The 19,898-nt window shown below is 38.9% G+C and overlaps 1 protein-coding gene across 1 annotated transcript in view; it reads right to left on the bottom strand.

Annotated features, from left to right (window-relative positions):
- The window catches only part of JMJD1C (jumonji domain containing 1C), a 310,806-nt gene that overhangs the window by 172,390 nt on the left and 118,518 nt on the right, over positions 1 to 19,898 (bottom strand). The window lies entirely within an intron of this gene.

Raw genomic sequence — 19,898 nt, 5'->3', positions numbered from 1 at the left:
TCAAGACCAGCGTGGGCAACATGGTAAAACCCCGTTTCTACAAAAAACACGAAAATTAGCCAGGCTTGGTGGCATGTGCCTGTAATCCCAGCTACTCAGGAGACTGAGGTGGGGGAGAACTGCTTGAGCCTGGGAGGTTGAAACTTTAGTAAGCCATGATTGAGCCACTGAACTCCAGCCTAGGCAACAGGGAGACCCTGTTTCAAAAAAAAAAAAACCAAAAACCAAAAAACTAATTAAAGACTATCAATCATCTTCTCAAAAACTCCTAAAAGGTATTTTGAAGACTGTGAATAAATTCTGTTACTCATTTTTGTGAGAGGATAAGCTAGCAACAGGGCCTGAACAATTATTCACAAACTTGGGCGAATAAGCAAAACTATCTCCATGAATTGAAAAAAAAAGAAAAAAAAATGATATCAACTGAAAAAGTCAACTGTGGGTCCACCACAAAAACACTAAAAAAAAAAAAAAAATCATGTCAGCAACAATACACTAACTTGACAAATACATAAAAACAAATACACATATGTATATACAAATGGTCTCTGACTTAGAATGGTTCAACTCAGAATTTTTTGACTTTACGACAATGCAAAAGCAATACACATTCAGTAGAAATCGTAGTTTAAATTTTGATATTTTCCCAAGCTAGTGATACAGAGTTGATACTCTGTTTCAAAGTGGATTAGCAGGAGTAAGCCACAGCTCCCCGTCAGCCACACTATTACGAAGGGTAAACAACAGAAATTCTACAGTTTATTGTGTTGCCTGATGATTTTGCCCAACTGTAGGGTAATGTAAGTGTTCTGAGCATGCTTTTTTGTTTGTTTTTGTTTTGCTTTGTTTTTTGAGACAGAGTCTCGCTCTGTCATCCAGGCTGGAGTGCAGTGGTACGATCTAGGCTCACTGCAACCTCCGCCTCCTGGGTTCAAACAATTCTCGTGTCTCAGCCTCCCGAGTAGCTGGGACTACAGGCGCGCACCACCAGGCCCAGCTAATTTTTTATATTTTTAGTAGAGACGGGGTTTCACCATGTTGGCCAGGCTGGTCTCAAACTCCTGATCTCAGGTGATCCACCTGCCCTGACCTCCCAAAGTGCTGGGACTACAGGCATAAGCCACCATGCCCGGCCCTGAGCATGTTTAAAGGCAGGCTACCCTAAGTTATGATGTTCGGTAGGTTAAGTGTACTAAATGCATTTTCAATTTAGAATATTTTCACAACTTACAATGGTTTTTAGAATTTAACGTATCTCAAAGAACATCTGTATATGCTTAGTAAGAGAACACATGAAAATAATTCCATTTATGTAGAAGAAGAAAATGGTATCTTTCTAGTTTACCATAATGCTTTACCATTCATGTTCTACTCTGTTTTAAACATGAAAGTATTATATATTCATGATTTTAAATTTTATTAGAATCTAAAGGTTTATTATATATAAAGAGAAAATGGCAAAGGGAGAGAATCAAAGATAGAGTATATCTACACTTTCTTCCTCTTAATGTTCACGTATTTAAAATACTGAAGTTCCTACTCTCCTTTCTATTATCATCTTTTCTTTCTCTTCGTAAGATTATTTCTATTGTTTAGCCTACCTATATCTCATTTGTTCTACCAGATGCTAATGATCCACTTCCTTTACACAGATAACATTCTAAAATCAAAAGTTAAAACTATTTCCTCTTTAACAGTCCTCCTCTTTGTATTTCTGAAATTTGGCTTTACCTTCAATGTTCCACTAAAATGCCCAGAATAACACAGCGCTTACTCCAAAAGACTTATTGTTCTTATTTTTCCTTTCTAAAATAATTTTAGAATCCAATCATCTCACATCTCTGATACAAACTGTTCAAGGTAGGCATTCCTCTAAGGCTCTGCACAGTCTATTATTCTATGACCGGTATACTCCTCACCCACTTACTTGACTTCATTATCTTCATGTATCACTTTCATTTTGAATCCCAAATTCACAGTAATAATTTATCTGTTTTCTAAAATATGTACTACCAACAGAAAATTTTCAACGTTAGTATCTCAAGCATTTAAAATATAATATGCTAAAACAAAGTTTTTCCTCTCCTTCATTTCTTATTATTCTCCTAGACTCTGGTTTCAAACATAACACTTTTTGTGTATGTGGTCAGCTCATTTCTGCCTGAGCTTTCTACTTTACCTCTTGGCCTATAAAAATATGTCCAGTCCTCTGTTAAAACTCTTAAACCCACTTCTCATTACTTTTTTCCTATCAAAATTCAATTTTACTTACGTCAAAATCCTCGTCCTACAAAATTATATGTGAAACCGCACAATTAGAATTACATTTCCAATACACTGGCTTACGTGGCTTTTCATTTGCTTGCCCTATTTTTCCCACTTTTAGATTATGAGGTTTTAACTTGCGATTCAAAGATACATTTCAGGGAAGTCCACAAATCCACTGATATTCTATGCAAAACTGTTGGCCTGCATTTGTTTCTAGTGTGATCCAGATGTTTTATCAGAATGTGCGATAACTTCAACACTTCAATAAATATATATATATATACAGAGAGAGAAAGACAGTCTCGCTCTGTTGCCCAGGCTAGAGTACAGTGGTACAATCTCGGCTCGCTGTAACCTCTGCTTCTCAGGTTCAAGGGATTCCCACGCCTCAGCCTCCCAAGAAGCTGGGACCAGAGGCATGTGCCACCATGCCCAGCTAATTTTTCTGTATTTTTAGTAGAGATGGGGTTTCGCCATACTGGCCGGCCTGGTCTCAAACTCCTGACCTCAAGTGATCCACCTGCCTCAGCCTCCCAAAGTGCTGGGATTACATACACGAGCCACAGCGCCCAATCTTTCAACAACCAACATACCATAGATTACTGTATAGTCCCAGGGCATACATACTACTCATATTCACTACATGTTCCGAAAGTAACTGCCTATTCTTCACTTACATACTAGTATGTGTATCTCAAAAACCGGTTAACTTCTTACTTTCCACAAGATAACAGCCAACATTTTTCTAACATTATACCATTTACCCTAACTAAAAAACAAAACCAAACTCTATATTAACACTGACTAGATGAAGTCTAAGTTAGGCATGACATCAGACTTCTAAGTGGACCTCAAAATATGAGTCCCACAAGAAAATGCAGCTTATGTAAGTAAGAAAAAGGTTAAGCTGGATAAGCCACTGTATATGTCACTAAATTCCATGTCAATTCATGATTTCTAGCAATTCCCCAAAATTTAATATGATGCACCAACTCTATATTGATATAACCAATAAGATAATTCAGATGCAGACATCTCAAGCACCATGTCAGATAATGAAAACACCTAAGTATCACCTGTGTAACGAATTCTGGATCCTCATAATAATGGAGGAATAGACTGCAACCTTGGTGCCAGACTCAGTTTAATTAAATCAAGATGGCAAAGAACGCAGAGAAAGAAATGAATGGGAAACAGATCTAGTAATAGCTCTGTAACTTACCAATTGTGTGAATTTAGGCCTCATTTAACCTTCCAGGTTTCTCAATTACAGAGATATCTTACATATTACTTAAATGCCTGATAAATAGTATCAATGATTATAATTATCAATTAGATTTCAAAAAGTAATAATCATCTCTATGTTCCATTTATTTTTACAGGTTAAAGAATCACTTTTCAAATGAAAGGAATTCAAATGAATATGCTAGGTTGAAAGTTACACATATTTGATTTTTCAACTAACTAGCTCTATGAGGTAGAGCTTTTTAACTTATGCTCTCTAGGAATACTGATCTATCGAAGTGAAAGGCTTAGATTCATTGTTTCTATTATCATTTCCAGTTTTAAACCATTATGCCAATTATCAGACCACAATGCATACCATGAATGACAACCCATTTCTCAAAAATAAAAAAAGCAAACCTGTATATTCTATCAGCATTGTTTAACCTTAATTAACCAGAAATACTTCCAGAAAGAAAAAGTTTTTATAACATTGGCATATTTTCTTCATAATATAGTACAATATACAAAATTAATAGATTCTTAGCATTTTTCTATCTACAAATGAAAAACTGTTGACTTTTAAAAGGCATGATGTAAAATTTTTAAAACAAACCACATAATACAGCTTAAGAAAAACAATATCCGTTCTCCCATTTCTTGTATATGAGAAAGGCAGGGCTGGGTGCAGTGGCTCACACTTGTAATCCCAGAACTTAGGGAGGCCAAGGCAAGAGGATCACTTGAATTCAGGAGTTGGAGAACAGCCCAGGCAACAGAGTGCAACCTCCTCTCTACAAAAAGTAAGAAAAATTAGCCAGGCATAGCGGCTGTAGTCCCAATGACTTAGGGGGCTGGAGCAGGAGAAGGGCTTGGCCTAGGAGGTTGAGGCTGCAACGACTGCACTCCAGCCTGGAAACAAAGTGAGACAAAAAAAAAAAACAAAGACAGACAGACAGATAGAAAGATGAAAGAAAAGAAAGAAAACAAAGAGGAAGGAAGGAAGAAGGAGGGAGGGAAGGAGGGAAGGAGGGAAGGAGGGAGGGAGGGAGGGGCGAGAAAGACAAAACACTATTACTAACCATAAATGTCTCCCAAAGCATGAATCTGAATAAAATGTTACCATCTTGTGGTGAACTCACTCACTGCTCTGCAAAAACTTCTAATTTAGTTGTAATCTACATGACAATTATGAGGCAGAAACCTAAGAGCATTGCCCACATAATTATTCTTCTGTAAAAAAAGGAAGAAAAGGCTTCTACACTATCTCTTCATTTGAGCACTTAAAATTGTCAGAGATTTTTACAACCCTTGCAAATGAAACGTAAGGGTCATTTTTTCACCTTGATATAATTTCTTAAATTTTGAATATTTAAATACGTATACTTTTTCCAGGAAAATATCTATAGACAGTTTTCTAAATCCAAATACCAAAAAGGAAATCACAAAGCAGATCAAGGAAGAAATATAATTTACTCAAATCAGAGGATATTTGGTGTACTGATAAAAAGCAAATAAGTAACAGAAGTGATTCACACTGCACTCCTAAATAACCTTCAAAGACTGTACTGACACAAGACTTGTTACAAAATATATGAGATGCTGACCCAAGAAGAGGTGGTAGACATATTCCATTATTCTTCAGCATGTACTACTTTTCCAGTACTGTTAAATGTGACTAGAATCACAAGTTTTGATGAATAAAGGAGAGACACAACATGGTTTTTGCTGTTTTCTTCTGAATATAAATTTGTGTTCAATTTTAAATGACTGATGTAAATGTTTTTAGATTAGGGAAAACACATGTAATTTGGATTTCATTTAATAAATCAAATCATACCATCTTAATGTTCATTAAAATATTAATGAACACAGATGAATATAATCTATACTTACATATGTCAGGAATACATTCCAGAGATTTTTGAGTTTTAAAAAATTATCTATTTTGTTTTCAAATCTTGTTCCACCCAGCACTTTGGGAGGCCGAGGCAGGTGGATAGCTTGAGCTCAGGAGTTCAAGACCTGCCTGGGCAACATGGTGAAACCCTGTCTCTACAAAAAATACAAAACTTAGCTAGGCATGGTGGTATATGCTGTAGTCCCAGCTACTCAGGAGGCTGAGCTGGGAGGATCACATGAGCCCAGGAGGTGAAGGCTGCAGGGAGCTGAGATTGTGCTAATGCACTACAGCCTGGGTAATAGAGTGAGATTGTGTCTTTTGAGACAGAGACTGAAACTCACTCTGCCACCCAGGCTGGAGGGGTGGTGTGATCTCGGCTAACTGTGACCTCCACCTCCGGGTTCAGATGACTCTCAGGCCTCAGCCTCCCAAGTAGTTGGGACTACAGGTGCACATCACCACATCCGGCTAATTTTTGTATTTTTAGTAAGACAGGGTTTCACCATGTTGGCCAGGCTGTTCTCAAACTCCTGACTCCAGGTGATCCTCCCACCTCTGCCTCCCCAAAGTGCTGGGATTACAGGCATGAGCCACCATGCCCAGCCAAGACTCTGTCTTAAAAAAAAAAAAAAAAAAAAAAAACCGGGTGCTCACATTATTATAGTATTGCCAAGGTAATCATCTTTGGAACTGATGTAAAAAAAAAAAAAAAAAAAAATTCTTGTTCCTAACTAAGGAGTTCCAGTCCTTCACAAAACAGAACTGACTCAGAAAAATGGAGACACCACCTCACAGGTAGTAAGGTCAGACACTGACAAAGTGCCTCTGAATGCTGCTATCAGAGATTGTTGTTCCAGCTGGCTTCAACCTAGACAATAAAAGCTGTAAGACAATCAACCTGGATACCCCGTTTAAAAATGGTGATAATGTAGGCATGGGGGCAAAGCAATGCAAAAAAAGACCTCTGCACTACCATATGTTGAAAATATAAAGAAGTGCTTAATATTCCGGTTAAAAAGCTAAATATTCCACTTAACATTTGATTAAAAAGAAAATTGATTCCAAATATAGTTCCCCTTAAAAGTTGGCATCTTCATTGCAATGTGCAATCTGAACCATCATACTTGCTTGTTTTGTTATGAGACAAAGCCTTACTCTGACGCCCAGGCTGTAATGCAGTGGCACAATCTCAGCTCACCGCAAGCTCCGCCTCCAGGGTTCAAGCCATTCTCCTGCCTCAGCCTCCCAAGTAGCTAGGATTACAGGCATGTGCCCCTGCGCCCAGCTAATTTTTGTATTTTTAGTAGAGATGGGGCTTCACCACGTTGGCCAGGCTGTTCTCAAACTCCTGACCTCAGGTGATCCTCCCACCTCTGTCTCCCAAAGTGTTGAGATTACAGACGTGAACCACGGCACTGGCTTAATACTTTCTTTAAAAAAAAAAAAAAAAAAGAACCTTGGCAGGGCGCTGTGGCTCACGCCTATAATCCCAGCACTTTGCGAGGCCAACGCAGACAGATCACCTGAGGTCAGGAGTTCAAGAACAGCCTGGCCAACATGGTGAAAACCCATCTCTACTTAAAATACAAAAATTAGCTGGGCGAGGTAGCTTGTGCCTGTAGTCCCAGCTACTCGGGAGGCTGAGGCAGGAGAATTGCTCGAAACTGGGAGGCGGCGGTTGCAGTGAGCCGAGGTCGTGCCACTGTACTCCAACCTGGGTGACAAAGTGAGCCTCTGTCGAAAGAAGGAAAGGAAAGGGAAAGGGAAAGGGAAAGAAGGAAGAAAGAAAGAAAGAAAAGAAAAGAGAGAGAAAGACAGAGAAAGAGAAAGAGAGAGAAAGAAAAGAGAAAGAAAAAAGAAAAGAAAAGAAGAAAAGGAAAGGAAAGGAAAAGGAAAAGGAAAAGGAAAAGGAAAGGAAAGGAAAGGAAAAGAAAATCCACCACTGTTACAATAATCCACTAACAGAGGCAATCCTGTTACTTGCGGAAACCTCATACAGATTACAGATTCCCTCATTCTTCCTACCACATGAGGAAGAGCAAGCTGATGAGCCAGAAAATGTGTGATCATGCTCTCATGCCCTTTTCTCCCAGAGGTAAGGTATATTTAGTGACATTCTGTTGTTATTACTATAGTAAGAAAACTCTTCACATTCACAAAGTATTTGGTAATTTAAAATTGTAAACTAAAATAACTTCATATTGTCTTAATCACCATAAAAGTCTCAAGATGAAGATGTTGCAAGTAAAACTATAAGAGGTTAAATAACATATAAGCTCATCATCTTCATAAAGAAAGCTAGGACTAAAATCCATGTCAGCTGACCACTAACCCGAGTTTTCTTTTCACAGCGGTAAAAATGAAAGGCCAACATAAAAAAACAGAAATACTATTTTTAAAGAGTTTATCTGCAGCTCTTTAGAGCAGATCTGAATATCATCAGTTTTAAGAAACAGAGTCTCACTTTGTTACTCAGGCTGGAGTGCACTGGAGTAATCGGATCTCACTGCAGCTCAAGTTCCTGGGCTCAGGCCGCCTCCTGCCTCAGCCTCCCAAGTAGCTGGGACTACAAAGGTGCACCACCATGCCCAGCTTATTTAAAAAATTCTTGTAAGATGAAGTTTTGCCATGTTGCCCAGGTTGGTCTTGAACTCTTAGCCTCAATAAATTATTCTGTCTCAGCCTCCCAAAGTGCTGGGATTACAGACATGAGCCACCATTATCAGCTCTTAATTTGGATTTTAATGATTTGTTTTGTTGTTGTTGCCTGGCTGTTTTTAGAACTTTTCAGATAAAATTTAAGTAGGTATCACTAAGACAGACCTAGATATAGTGGGATCATTTCAAGGAAGCTTAAGGGTTGACTACACATGCTACCTTAGCCACTACAAACTTTAAACATTTTGGAATAATCAAGTATCTTTCTGCTCTTTAGCTTTTTCTTTTTCTTTTTTTTTTTTTTTTATCTTTGAGATGGAATTTCGCTCTTGTTGCCCAGGCTGGAGTGCAATGGTGCAATCTCAGCTCACCGCAACCTCTGCCTCCTGGGTTCAAGCGATTCTCCTGCCTCAGCCTCCCAAGTAGTTGGCATTACAGGCATGTACCACCATGCCCAGCTAATTTTGTGTTTTTAGTAGAGGTGGGGTTTACTCCATATTGGTCTGGCTGGTCTTTAACTCTCGACCTCAGGTGATCCACACACCTTAGCCTCCCAAAGCGCTGGGATTATAGGCATCGTCAGCCACTGTACCCAGCCTTTAGTTTTTCCTTTAGTTTAATTCTTCATCTTGTGTAGTACAAAAGATTATTGTTTCAATTTATGAAGATGTGAGAATGAGCAAATATGTTTTCTTCATCCCAATAGAGGCCTCTTGCTTATGGTAAACAAACAAAAAATATATTTCCATTACCATTCCACAAGCTGATACATATATCACTTTACCACCTACCTAACAGATCTAGCCAGCCCAACAGGGAGAGGATGGTACTGTATACACCAACGTAAACGAGCAAATTAAGAGATTTCACTGAAGAGACCTATTGCACTAAGGCAAATACAGGCATCTTTGGAAACAGAGCTGTAAGCAATTATATACTAGCTGTATCCTGTATTTTTCTTTAAACCATTTCTCCTTCTTAGACATAAAATCAAGAAAAGTGAGAGTGATAAACAAAAATAGAGCTTCAACTAAACCTTGAAAAAATAACACTTGCATATACACAGTATGAGAAGATAGTGGAGGAATGAACAAAACACATTGCAGGCTGAGATAATGACCAGAGTAGAGGCAAAAACAAGAATATATTAAGTATATAGGTTGAGGCCAGGTGTGCTGGCTCACGTCTGTAATCCCAGCACTTTCAGAGGCAGAGACGGGAGGATTGCTTGAGTCAGGGAGTTCAAGACCAGCCTGGGCAACATAGTGAGACCGCCATCTCTACTTTTTAAAAAAATATTACATGTAGGCCAGGCGCAGTGGCTCGCGCCTATAATCCCAGCACTTTGGGAGGTCAAGGTAGGTGGATCACTTGAGGTCAGGAGTTCGAGACCAGCCTGGACAGCATAGGGAAACCAAGTCTCTACCAAAAATACAAATATCAGCCAGATGTGGTTTCACAAACATTCTGTACCAGTAGCTCACATTCACTGCAGAGAAGCTAGACTGAACGATGACTGCAAGATTTTCTTATTCCTTGACAACTGTTCTAATTATCCTTCAGGTGAAATTCTCATTACAGGCATGCACCTGTAGTCCCAGCTACTTGAGACTCGCTGAGGCAGGAGAAATGCTTGAACCCAGGAGGCGGAGGTTGCAGTGAGCTGAGATAGCACCACTGCACTCCAGTCTGGGTGACACAGCAATACTTCATCTCAATAAATAAATAAATAATAAGTAAATTACACATACATAGGTTGGGCATCCCTAATCTGAAAATCTGATGTCTGAGCATCAAAATGACAACACAAGTGGAAATTTCCACACCTGACCTCATGTGACAGTTCACAGACAAAATGCAGGCATACAACACACAGTTTATTCAGCAACCCTGAGGGAAAAAAGACCCTCTCAGCCTTTAGCCGCAATATATCTTTTCTGAATATGCCCAGATTACCGCCCACATGTGTGCACATAAAGGTGGCCAAAATGGCACATACACAGGCAGGACATGACAATGGCAGGCCCCACACGGAGCATTCCTATGTGCATTCCTAACGGTGTGTGGGGTTTTTTTTTTTTTTTTTTTTTTTTTTATTCTCTGCTCTGTGATGTAAAGATACTATTTAAAATGTCACAAAGTCCTGAAGATATTCCTATTGGTAATGGTTATTAAAAAAAAAAAGAGAAGGCATTTATGTTTACATCACAGAAAGTCAAGTTCTTAGAGAAACTGGATAGCAGTGTAACTGTAACTTGTCTTACAGAACAGTATGGAGATGGCATGACCACCATATATTAATACAACGTGAAGAAACAAAAGGATAGGCCAGGCGCAGTGGCTCACGCCTGTAATCCCAGCACTTTGGGAGGCCAAGGCAGGTGGATCATCTGAGGTCAGGAGTTCGAGACTAGCCTGGCCAACATGGTGAAGCCCCATCTCTACTAAAAATACAAAAATTAGCTGGGTGTGGTGGCGGGTGCCTGTAATCCCAGCTATTCGGGAGGATGAGGCAGGAGAATCACTTGAACCCAGGAGGAGGAGGCTGCAGTGAGCCAAAATCGCACCACTGCACTCCAGTCTGGGCGACGAGAGCAAGACTCCATCTTAAAAAAAAAAAAAAAAAGAAGAAGAAGAAGAAACAAAAGATAGTTACATGGTGAAACTGATAAACAGAAGTTAGTGAGAAATGCTGTACAAAGCTAAAAATGAAGATCTCAACTGTATATTAAAAGAATGAATCCAACAGTGTTACAGTGAACAAATACCACTTGATAGTATTCTGATCATGACACCAACAAATATCCATCAGGATGAGCTGAAAAACTGAAGGGAACTATAAATATTCAATAAGTGGGTTGCACAAATTTATGACAAGACACAGTATTGCATATTTAAAGGTCTGTGGTGATAAAGCATCTGCTGATCATGAAGCAGTAGAGAAATTCATTGACAAATTTGCCAAAGTCATTGCTTATGAAAATTTGACGCCAGAACAAACCTATAATGCTGATGAAAACACCAATGTTGTGGCGTTATTGCCCTAGAAAGACACTGACTACAGCTGATGAGACAGTCTCTACAGGAATTAAGGATGCCAAGGACAGAATAACTGTGTTGGGATATATCAATACAACAGATACAACAGGTATACATAAATATACACTTTCTATGATATGCAAAAGCTTGTGTCCTCCCTGTTTTCGAGGAGTGAATTTCTTACCAGTACATATTAAGCTAAAAAAAAAGGCATGGGTCACCAGGGACATCTTTTTTGACTGATTTCACAAACATTCTGCACCAGTAGCTCATGTTCACTGGAGAGAAGCTGGACTGAATGACAACTGCAAGATTTTCTTATTCCTTGACAACTGTTCTAATTATCCTTCAGTTGAAATTATCATTAAAAATAATGTTCGTGGCATGTACTTCCCCCCAAATGTGACTTCATTAATTCAGCCATGTGACAAGGGTATCCCTAGATCAATAACGAGTAAATATAAAAACACTTTCTTGAATGGTATGCTAAGAGCAGTAAAACAGAATTGAAGGTGTGGAAGGTTTTCAAAAAAGGTTTAGCATGAAGGATGCCACATATGCTGTTGCCAACACTTTGAACACAGTTACCAATGATGCAGTTATGCGTGCCTGTGACTATATTCAGTGATGATGGTGAACAAAGTGGTGACTTTGAAGAATTCTGTATGTCAAGTGAGAAAAAAGTTTCCAACCTTCTTACATATGCAACAAAAAAATTACCATCACTGTTCATCAGTAAGCTAAAGGAAGTAGATAACGAAGAAGACTTTGACACTGATAATGATATTCCAATTGTTCATTCATTAACCAATAGTGAAACAGCCAAAATGGTTCTGAGTCAAAATGATTACAATAAGTGACAATGAAGATGACATTGTTAAACACTGCAGAAAAAGTGCCTCTGCATGATATGGTAAAAATGTGTGATGGACTTACTGAAGGACTAAAGCATTGTGCATTCATAACAGAACAAGAAATCATGTCAGTTTATAAAATCAAAGAGACCTCAAAGACAAAAATCATTGTTAATGAGGCAGATGACACTGGGGAAAACATTTTAAAAAGCCATCTAGCAAAATACCTCCTCATCACTAGAGGACCCCTTCCTGGTCCCTCAAATGCTTCTAAGCTTTGTTCTCACCTAAAAGAAATACAATGTACAGTAACCTTTTAATAAAAACACAGCATCAGAGGTGGAGACTGAAAGCCCGTTGTCTGCTATTGCTGTTAATATCTGATACAGGTATTCTGGTAATGCTACCGTGCTGATTAGTTGCAGTAAACACATTATTTCTTCACTGTAGTAATGATATTTCATATTTTTACTGCTCAGTAGTTACGTGTGAATAAATATAAGAAAATGATTACTTATCAATAGCATGTAATTTCAGATTCAAAAATGGTGATAACCATGACTGTCCACATGGGTGGCTGCAATAGTGATAATTTTGCTTTCTAATGTACACAAACTTTGTTTCAGGCACACAATTATTTAAAATATTATTTAAAATTACCTTCAGGCTATGTACATAAGGTATATATAAAATATAAACAAATTTTGTGTTTAGACTTGGGTCACCTCCCCAAGATATTTCAAGTATAAGAAAATATTTTAAACCTGAAAAAAATCCAAAATCCAAAACACTTCCAGCCCCAAGCATTGTGGATAAGGACATTCGACCTGCATTTAAAAAAAAAAAAAAAAAACACTGATTTTGGCCAGGCACAATGGCTCACATCTGCAATCCCAGCACTTTGGGAGGCCAAGATAGGCAGACCATTGAGCTCACGAATTAAAGACCAGCCTGGACAACATGGCGAAACCCTGTCTCTACAACAAATTTTTTTAAAAATTGGCTGGGCATGGTGGCACACACCTGTAGTCCCAGTTCCTCGGGAGGCTGATGCAGGAGAATTGCTTGAGCCCAGAAACTGGAGGACACAGTGAGCCAAGATCATACCATTACATTTCAGCCTGGGTGACAGGAGTGAAACTCTATCTCAAAAAAAAAAAAACAAATAAAAACAAAAAAAAAAACAGATTTTAATTTATGCTAAGACATGGACTAATGAACTACATATAGCCTAGGCTGGCTGGTGACTTCATTTGTTTTTCTGGTATCATTATTAAAGCACATACACATACAAACAATATATACATAAAAAAATTTTGTCAATATATACATTCCTTACATCTCTGCTTCTACTCTCATCATCATTTTAGCTTGAATGTAAAATCTGAAACTGGAAAATACAGTCATGTGCTAATAATGACATTTCAGTCAACAACAGATCACATATGAAGGCAGTGCCATAAAATTACAATGGAGCTGAAAAATTCCTATCTGGTGACACTGCACAGCCATTATAACATCGTAGTGCAATTATTTAAAAAAAAATAAATTTAGTGGGCCAGGTGTAATGGCTCACGACTGTAATCCCATAATCTTGGGAGGCTGAGGTGGGTGGATCACTGGAGCTCAGCAGTTTGAGACCAACCTGGGTAACATCGCAAAATCCTATCACTACAAAAATTACAAAAATTAGCCAGGTGTGGTGGCACGTGCCTATAGTCCCAGCTACTTGGGAGGCTGAGGTGGGAGGATCACTGGAGCTCAGCAGTTCGAGACCAACCTGGGTAACATCACAAAACTCTATCTCTACAAAAATTACAAAGATTAGCCAGGTGTGGTGGCACGCGCCTATAGTCCCAGCTACTTGGGAGGCTGAGGTGGGAGGATCACTTGGGCTCAGGAGGTCAAGCATGCAGTGAGCAGAGACAGCAACACTACACTCCAGCCCGGGCAGCAGAGAGAGAGAGACACTGTCTCCAGAAACAAAACCAAACAAAACAAAACAAATTTAGCATAGCCTAGGTATATAGCATTTATAAAGTCTATGGTAGTGTACGGTAACATTCCAGGCCTTCACATTCTCTTCCCACTCATTCAATAACATGCCTACAGCAACTTCCAGTTTTGCAAGCTCCATTCATGGAGCTTTTTTGTTTTTTACCATATTTTTTTGTACCTTTTCTATGTTTAGATACACAAATACCATTGTGTTACAACTGCCTAAAATATTCAGTACAGTAACATGCTATACAGGTTTGTAGCCTCAGAACAACAGGCCATACCATATAGCCTAAGTATACAGCAGGCTATACCATCTTGGTTTGGTGTTCACACAATAAAGAAATCACCCAAGGACACATTTCTCAGAATGTATCCCCTCCATTAAGTGATGCATGGCTATTTGTGAAAGAGAACTGAAAAAAACCTTTGTGACCACAGCAATGAGTTCTTAGGTATGACACCAAAATCTGACCCATGAAATAAATAAATAACATAAACTTCATAATAATTAAGATCCTTTGGTACAAACTGGTAGAAGGCCATGTATCTGAAAGAGGACATATATTCGAAGTTGAAAAGAAACCATTACAACTTAAAAATAAGAAAAATAACAAAAAAATGATTTAAACAAGCATGTCTCCAAAAAAAATAGACAGTTAAAAAGTTCACCAATAGTATTCAACACCTATTACCACAAGGAAAAAAAAATTTAAATCAATGCCGTAGCACTACATATCTAACAGTATGCCTTTAAAAAAAAAAAAAGTCAACCCTAATAATATCAAGTTCTGGTGAGCATGCAGATCATCTGGAACTCTCAAACATTTCAGGTGGGAATTAAACACAATACAGCTACTCTGGAAAAGAGTTTGGCAACTGCTATTTATAAAATTAAGTATATTCTTACCATATGATCCAGCAATACCCCTCCTAAATATCTGCCCAAATAAAATAAAAATGTATGTTCACACAAAAATCTGTATATGAATGTTTTTAGGAGCATGACTTAAAATCACTCAAAAGTAGAATGGGTATCTGTCAATCGGTGAATGGATAATCTAACCGTGGTATACCCATACAACAGAATACTCATTAATAAAAGGAACAAACTGGCTAGGAGTGGTGACTAACGCCTGTAATCCTAACACTTTGTGAGGCCGAGGCAGGAGGATCATCTGAGGTCAGGAGTTCGAGACCAGCCTGGCCAACATGGTGAAACCCTGTCTCTATTAAAGATACAAAAATTAGCTAGGCGTGATGGCAGGCACCTGTAAACCCAGCTACTCAGGAGGCTTAAGAAGGCGAATCGCTTGAACCCGGGAGGTGGGAGATTGCAGTGAGCTGAGATCGTGCCATTGCACTGCAGCCCAGGGAACAATAGCGAGACTTCGTTTCAAAAAAAAAAAAAAAAAAAAAAAAAGGAGCAAACTACCAATCTGTGGAACAGCATGAATGCATCTCAAAATTAATGAATGAAAGAAAGAAGCCAGCTTCGAAAGGTTATATGCTTTATCATTACATTTATACAATGATCTGAAAAATGCAAAAACTAGCCAGAGGTTACAAGTAGGGAGACAACTACAAGGGGGCAGCACAGGAAAATTTTTAAGGTGAGAGAACTATTTTGTATCCTGATTGTGGCAGTGGTTACCTGAGTCTATGAATTTGCCCAAACTCACAAAATTGTACATGGTAAAATAAATGAATTTTAGTGTACATGCGTTTTTATAAAACCAATAATTTTTTTCCAGAAATCATACTCAAGTACTAAGTAAAGCATGGTCTTTAACTCAGTACTAATTAAAGGAGATAGGGAAAAAGGTATGTACAGAACAAAAGGAAACAGACCTAACTCTTAACAGAGGTTAACTTTAAAAAAAATTAAAGATGATTTATTTTACTCCTTACAACTTTGTGTTTTTCACAAATCACGCAGCAGATATTTTTAAATTTTAAAATCAGTAAATGGGGTTTCACTATCTTGCCCAGGCTGGAATGCAGTGGTACAATTATAGAACACTACAGTCTTGAACTCCTGGCCTCAAGAGATTCTCCTACCTTAGTCACCCAAGTAGCTGGGACTACAGCTGTATGGTACTCTGCCCACTGGGAAATGAATCATTTTTTAAAAGTGTGACTAGATACTACAAGTTACAGAGATTTCTCTGAGTAGCTGAGAAGCAACTAAAATAAAGCCATGAAAAGGAGAAATATAAATGAAGAGGAGGCTCTAAAGCCTATGAGTGACACTAGTTTTGTTAAATCAAACTAAAATCTGGCCTGAAAGAGTCCTAAAGCATACTTGGGTTCTAATGCATGAACTGCAACCTAACTTATTAGGTAAGCAAACTCTCACTTAGCAAGATGCTTCTGTAACAATAGCTAAATCTCAGCCAACCACAGCAGCCCTACTTCAACCACTCATAAACCACCAACTATTCAAACCATGTTCATTTTGTCAAATAAGGCAAATAAACTGTAACCAATTCGCTTCTGTACCTCACACTTCCATATTCTATACTTCACTTTTCTTTTTCTGTCCGTAAATTCTCTAAGACCATGCAGCAGTACCACAGCCTCTCTGAATCTGTTCTAAGGGCTGCCCAATTTGTGAATCATTTTTCCTTGCTCAGTTAAACTGTAAAATCTGTCTGAAGTTTTTCTTTCAACAGTCTATTGGTCTTTCTATCTACTTTGCTACTATTTTTAAGAGTCTTATCATATCATTCAGCGTCATACCATAATTTAGCGCAACTAAAATATCATTTTAAAAGGCAGTTTAAAAATTCATCTACTAGTGAGTAATACAGTTTTAGGAAAAAGTGAAAGTCCTAAAATTTCAGGACTTAGGTCCCCCTCCACCCCTGCCGGCCCTCCATGATATATATTTTCACACCAAAAATAAAGTTGGCCCCTCAGGGATGACATTTTTAATGAGCTTTTACTATTCTGGAGTATAGAACAAATGAAAAGAATATTCTGGTTTTTTTGATTGAGACGGAGTCTCACTCTGTCACCCAGGCTAGAGTACAGTGTCATGATCTCAGCTCACTGCAACCTCCACCTCCCAAGTTCAAGTGATTCTCCTGTCTCAGCCTCCCAAGTAGCTAAGATTACAGGCATCTGCCACCATGCCAGGCTAATTTTTGTATTTTTAGTAGACATGGGGTTTCACCATGTTGGCAAGGCTGGTCTCTAACTCCTGACCTCAAGTGATCAGTCCGTCTCGGATTTCCAAAGCGCTGGGATTACAAGCATGAGCCATCGCGCCCGGCCCAAAAAGAGTAGTCTTATACAGGTACATAATTATTTTTTATCTATTTCTGATGTAAGTTTTTCCCCCATACATGAATATTCAATTGGAAACAAAATAAATGTGTTTTCTATCCCTTTCTCCCACTACCCTGTCCCTATCTCCCCACTCAAAGACATCTCACCAGAAAACACACTCATAAAGGTGATCATAATTATTGGTTTCCTAAGTAATTGAGTGCCTTTTTGAGTGCCCTTATTTTTATACAAGTAGATACAAGCAGATGAAATTAAATGATATTTCTCACTTTACACTTAATTTGCAAAATAAAAGTAGAAAACCACCTGTACAACTCTGTATCTGTATTTCATTTAGTGAGACAGTATTACATTTAATAGTTATATTATTACGTGTAAAGTAACAAGAACACAGAAGAAATGCTAAAAATGAGGTTTAAAAAGTCATACAATACAACGTTATATATACATACACTATCTCTCTCACAGATTTACGTTTAAAGGCTGCCAGCAAAAAGCTTGTGAAGCTATATTAAGAAAATGTTAATAATTTATACAACTATAAATGAAAAATGAGACTTAGTGGGAGTTAGGTGAGGTTGCTCACCTATCTCTAGTAAAACATTAACCTCTGTGAGGCCCCAGAAAGTTCACTTTAAAGTACAGCAACTCCAAGGCTTAAACCGCCTATGATGAATATGCAAATTACAAGAAACATAATTTAAATCAGAGACTTCCATTTTCACTATAGCAGCTTTTCAGATGTACTAGCTAAAATACACACAACTGAATATAGAAAATATATTTCAAAAATGGAAAACACCATATAAACTGTCAGCTCTTCCTAATATAAAGTAACAAAAGAAAATACTAGAAATGCTGGACGCGGTGGCTGACGCCTGTAATCCCAGTACTTTAGGAGGCCGAAGCTGGTGGATCACGAGGTCAGGAAATCGAGACCATCCTGGCTAACACAGTGAAACTCCATCTCTATTAGAAAAAAAAAAAAAAATACAAAAAAAATTAGCCGGACGTGGCGGCGGGCGCCTGTAGTCCCAGCTACTCAGGAGGCTGAGGCAGGAGAATGGCGTGAACCCAGGAGGCGCGCCACTGCACTCCAGCCACAGAGTGAGACTCTGTCTCAAAAAAAAAAAAAAAAAAAAAAGAAAAGAAAATACTAGAAATGGTTAAAACTCAGCAACTATTCCATGCATTCTTCTTCTGTTTGCAAATTTAATCATGGAATGGATTAAATGTATCCCTTACGTATAAAAAACTCTGAATTCTTGTCAACTCCAACTTTATGCCTCCTTGTAAAAATTTTTCAGTAAAGAAATTACGAACCAGGAGTGGTGGTTCACGCCTGTAATTTCAGCACTTTGGGAGGCCAAGGCAGGTGGATCACGAGGTCAGGAGTTCCAGACCAGCCTGTCCAGCATGGTGAAACCCCGTCTCTACTAAAAATGCAAAAAAGATTAGCCAGACATGGTGGCGCACACCTATAATCTCAGCTACTTGGGAGGCTGAGGCAGGAGAATTGTTGAACCCGGCAGGTGGAGGCTGCAGTGAGCCAAGATTGCACCACTGCACTCCAGCTTGGGCGACAGAGCAAGACTCCATCTCAAAAAAAAAGAAAAAGAAATTACAGGCGGGGAATCACGCCTGTAATCCCAGCACTTTGGAGGCCGAGATGGGCAGATCACCTGAGGTCAGGAGTTCAAGACCAGCTTGGCCAACATGGTGAAACCCCCCCTCTGTACTAAAAATACAAAAATTAGCCAGGCGTGGTGGTGGGCACCTACCTGTAATCCCAGCTACTTGGGAGTCTGAGGCAGGAGAATCTCTTGAACCCAGTGGGTGGAAGTTGCAGTGAGCTGAGAACGCACTACTGCCCTCCAGCCTGGGCAACTGAGCAAGACTCCATCTCAAAACAAGAGAAATTACCACTGGGTGCAATAGATCACACCTATAATCCTAGCATTTTGGAAGGCCGAGGCAGGTAGATCACTTGAGGTCAGGATTTCCAGACCAGCCTGGACAACATGGTGAAACCCACCTCTACTTACTAAAAATACAAAAATTAGCCAGGTGTGGTGGCGTATGCTTGTAATCCCAGCTACTTGGGAGGCTGAGGTGGGAGGATCGCTTGAAACCAGGAGACAGAGGTTGCAGTGAGCTGGGATTACACCACTTCCCGGCAGCTTGGGCAACACAACAACACTCCATCTCAAGAAAAAGAAAAAAAAAATTAATTTGTTCCTATGAGCTAAAGGCATTTATCCTGAAATCAGTAATTAAAATAAATATTTAAAGGTTTATCAAAAAAAATTAAAATCTAAAAATCTACTCATTCATTTTTTTTAAGCAAAGATTGCTTGCCAATGATAAGAAAGTATTCAGGGCCAGGTGTGGTGGCTCACACCTGTAGTCCCAGCACTTTGGGAGGTAGGTGGATCATCTGAGGTCAGAAATTCAAGACCAGACCGGCCAGCATGGTGAAATCCCATCTCTACTAAAAAAAATACAAAAATTAGCCGGGCATGGTGGTGCACACCTATAATCCCAGCTACTCAGGAGGCTGAGGCAGGTGAATCACTTGAGCCTGGGAGGCAGAGGTTGCAATGAGCCAAGATCGCGCTATTGCACTCCAGCCTGGGTGACAGAGCGAGACTCCATCTCAA

This window comes from Mandrillus leucophaeus, unplaced genomic scaffold, assembly GCF_000951045.1.
Source record: "Mandrillus leucophaeus isolate KB7577 unplaced genomic scaffold, Mleu.le_1.0 Scaffold694, whole genome shotgun sequence".
NCBI lineage: Eukaryota > Metazoa > Chordata > Mammalia > Primates > Cercopithecidae > Mandrillus > Mandrillus leucophaeus.
The sequence above is the reverse complement of the archived record's forward strand: the minus strand, read 5'-3'. Positions and strand labels throughout refer to the sequence as shown.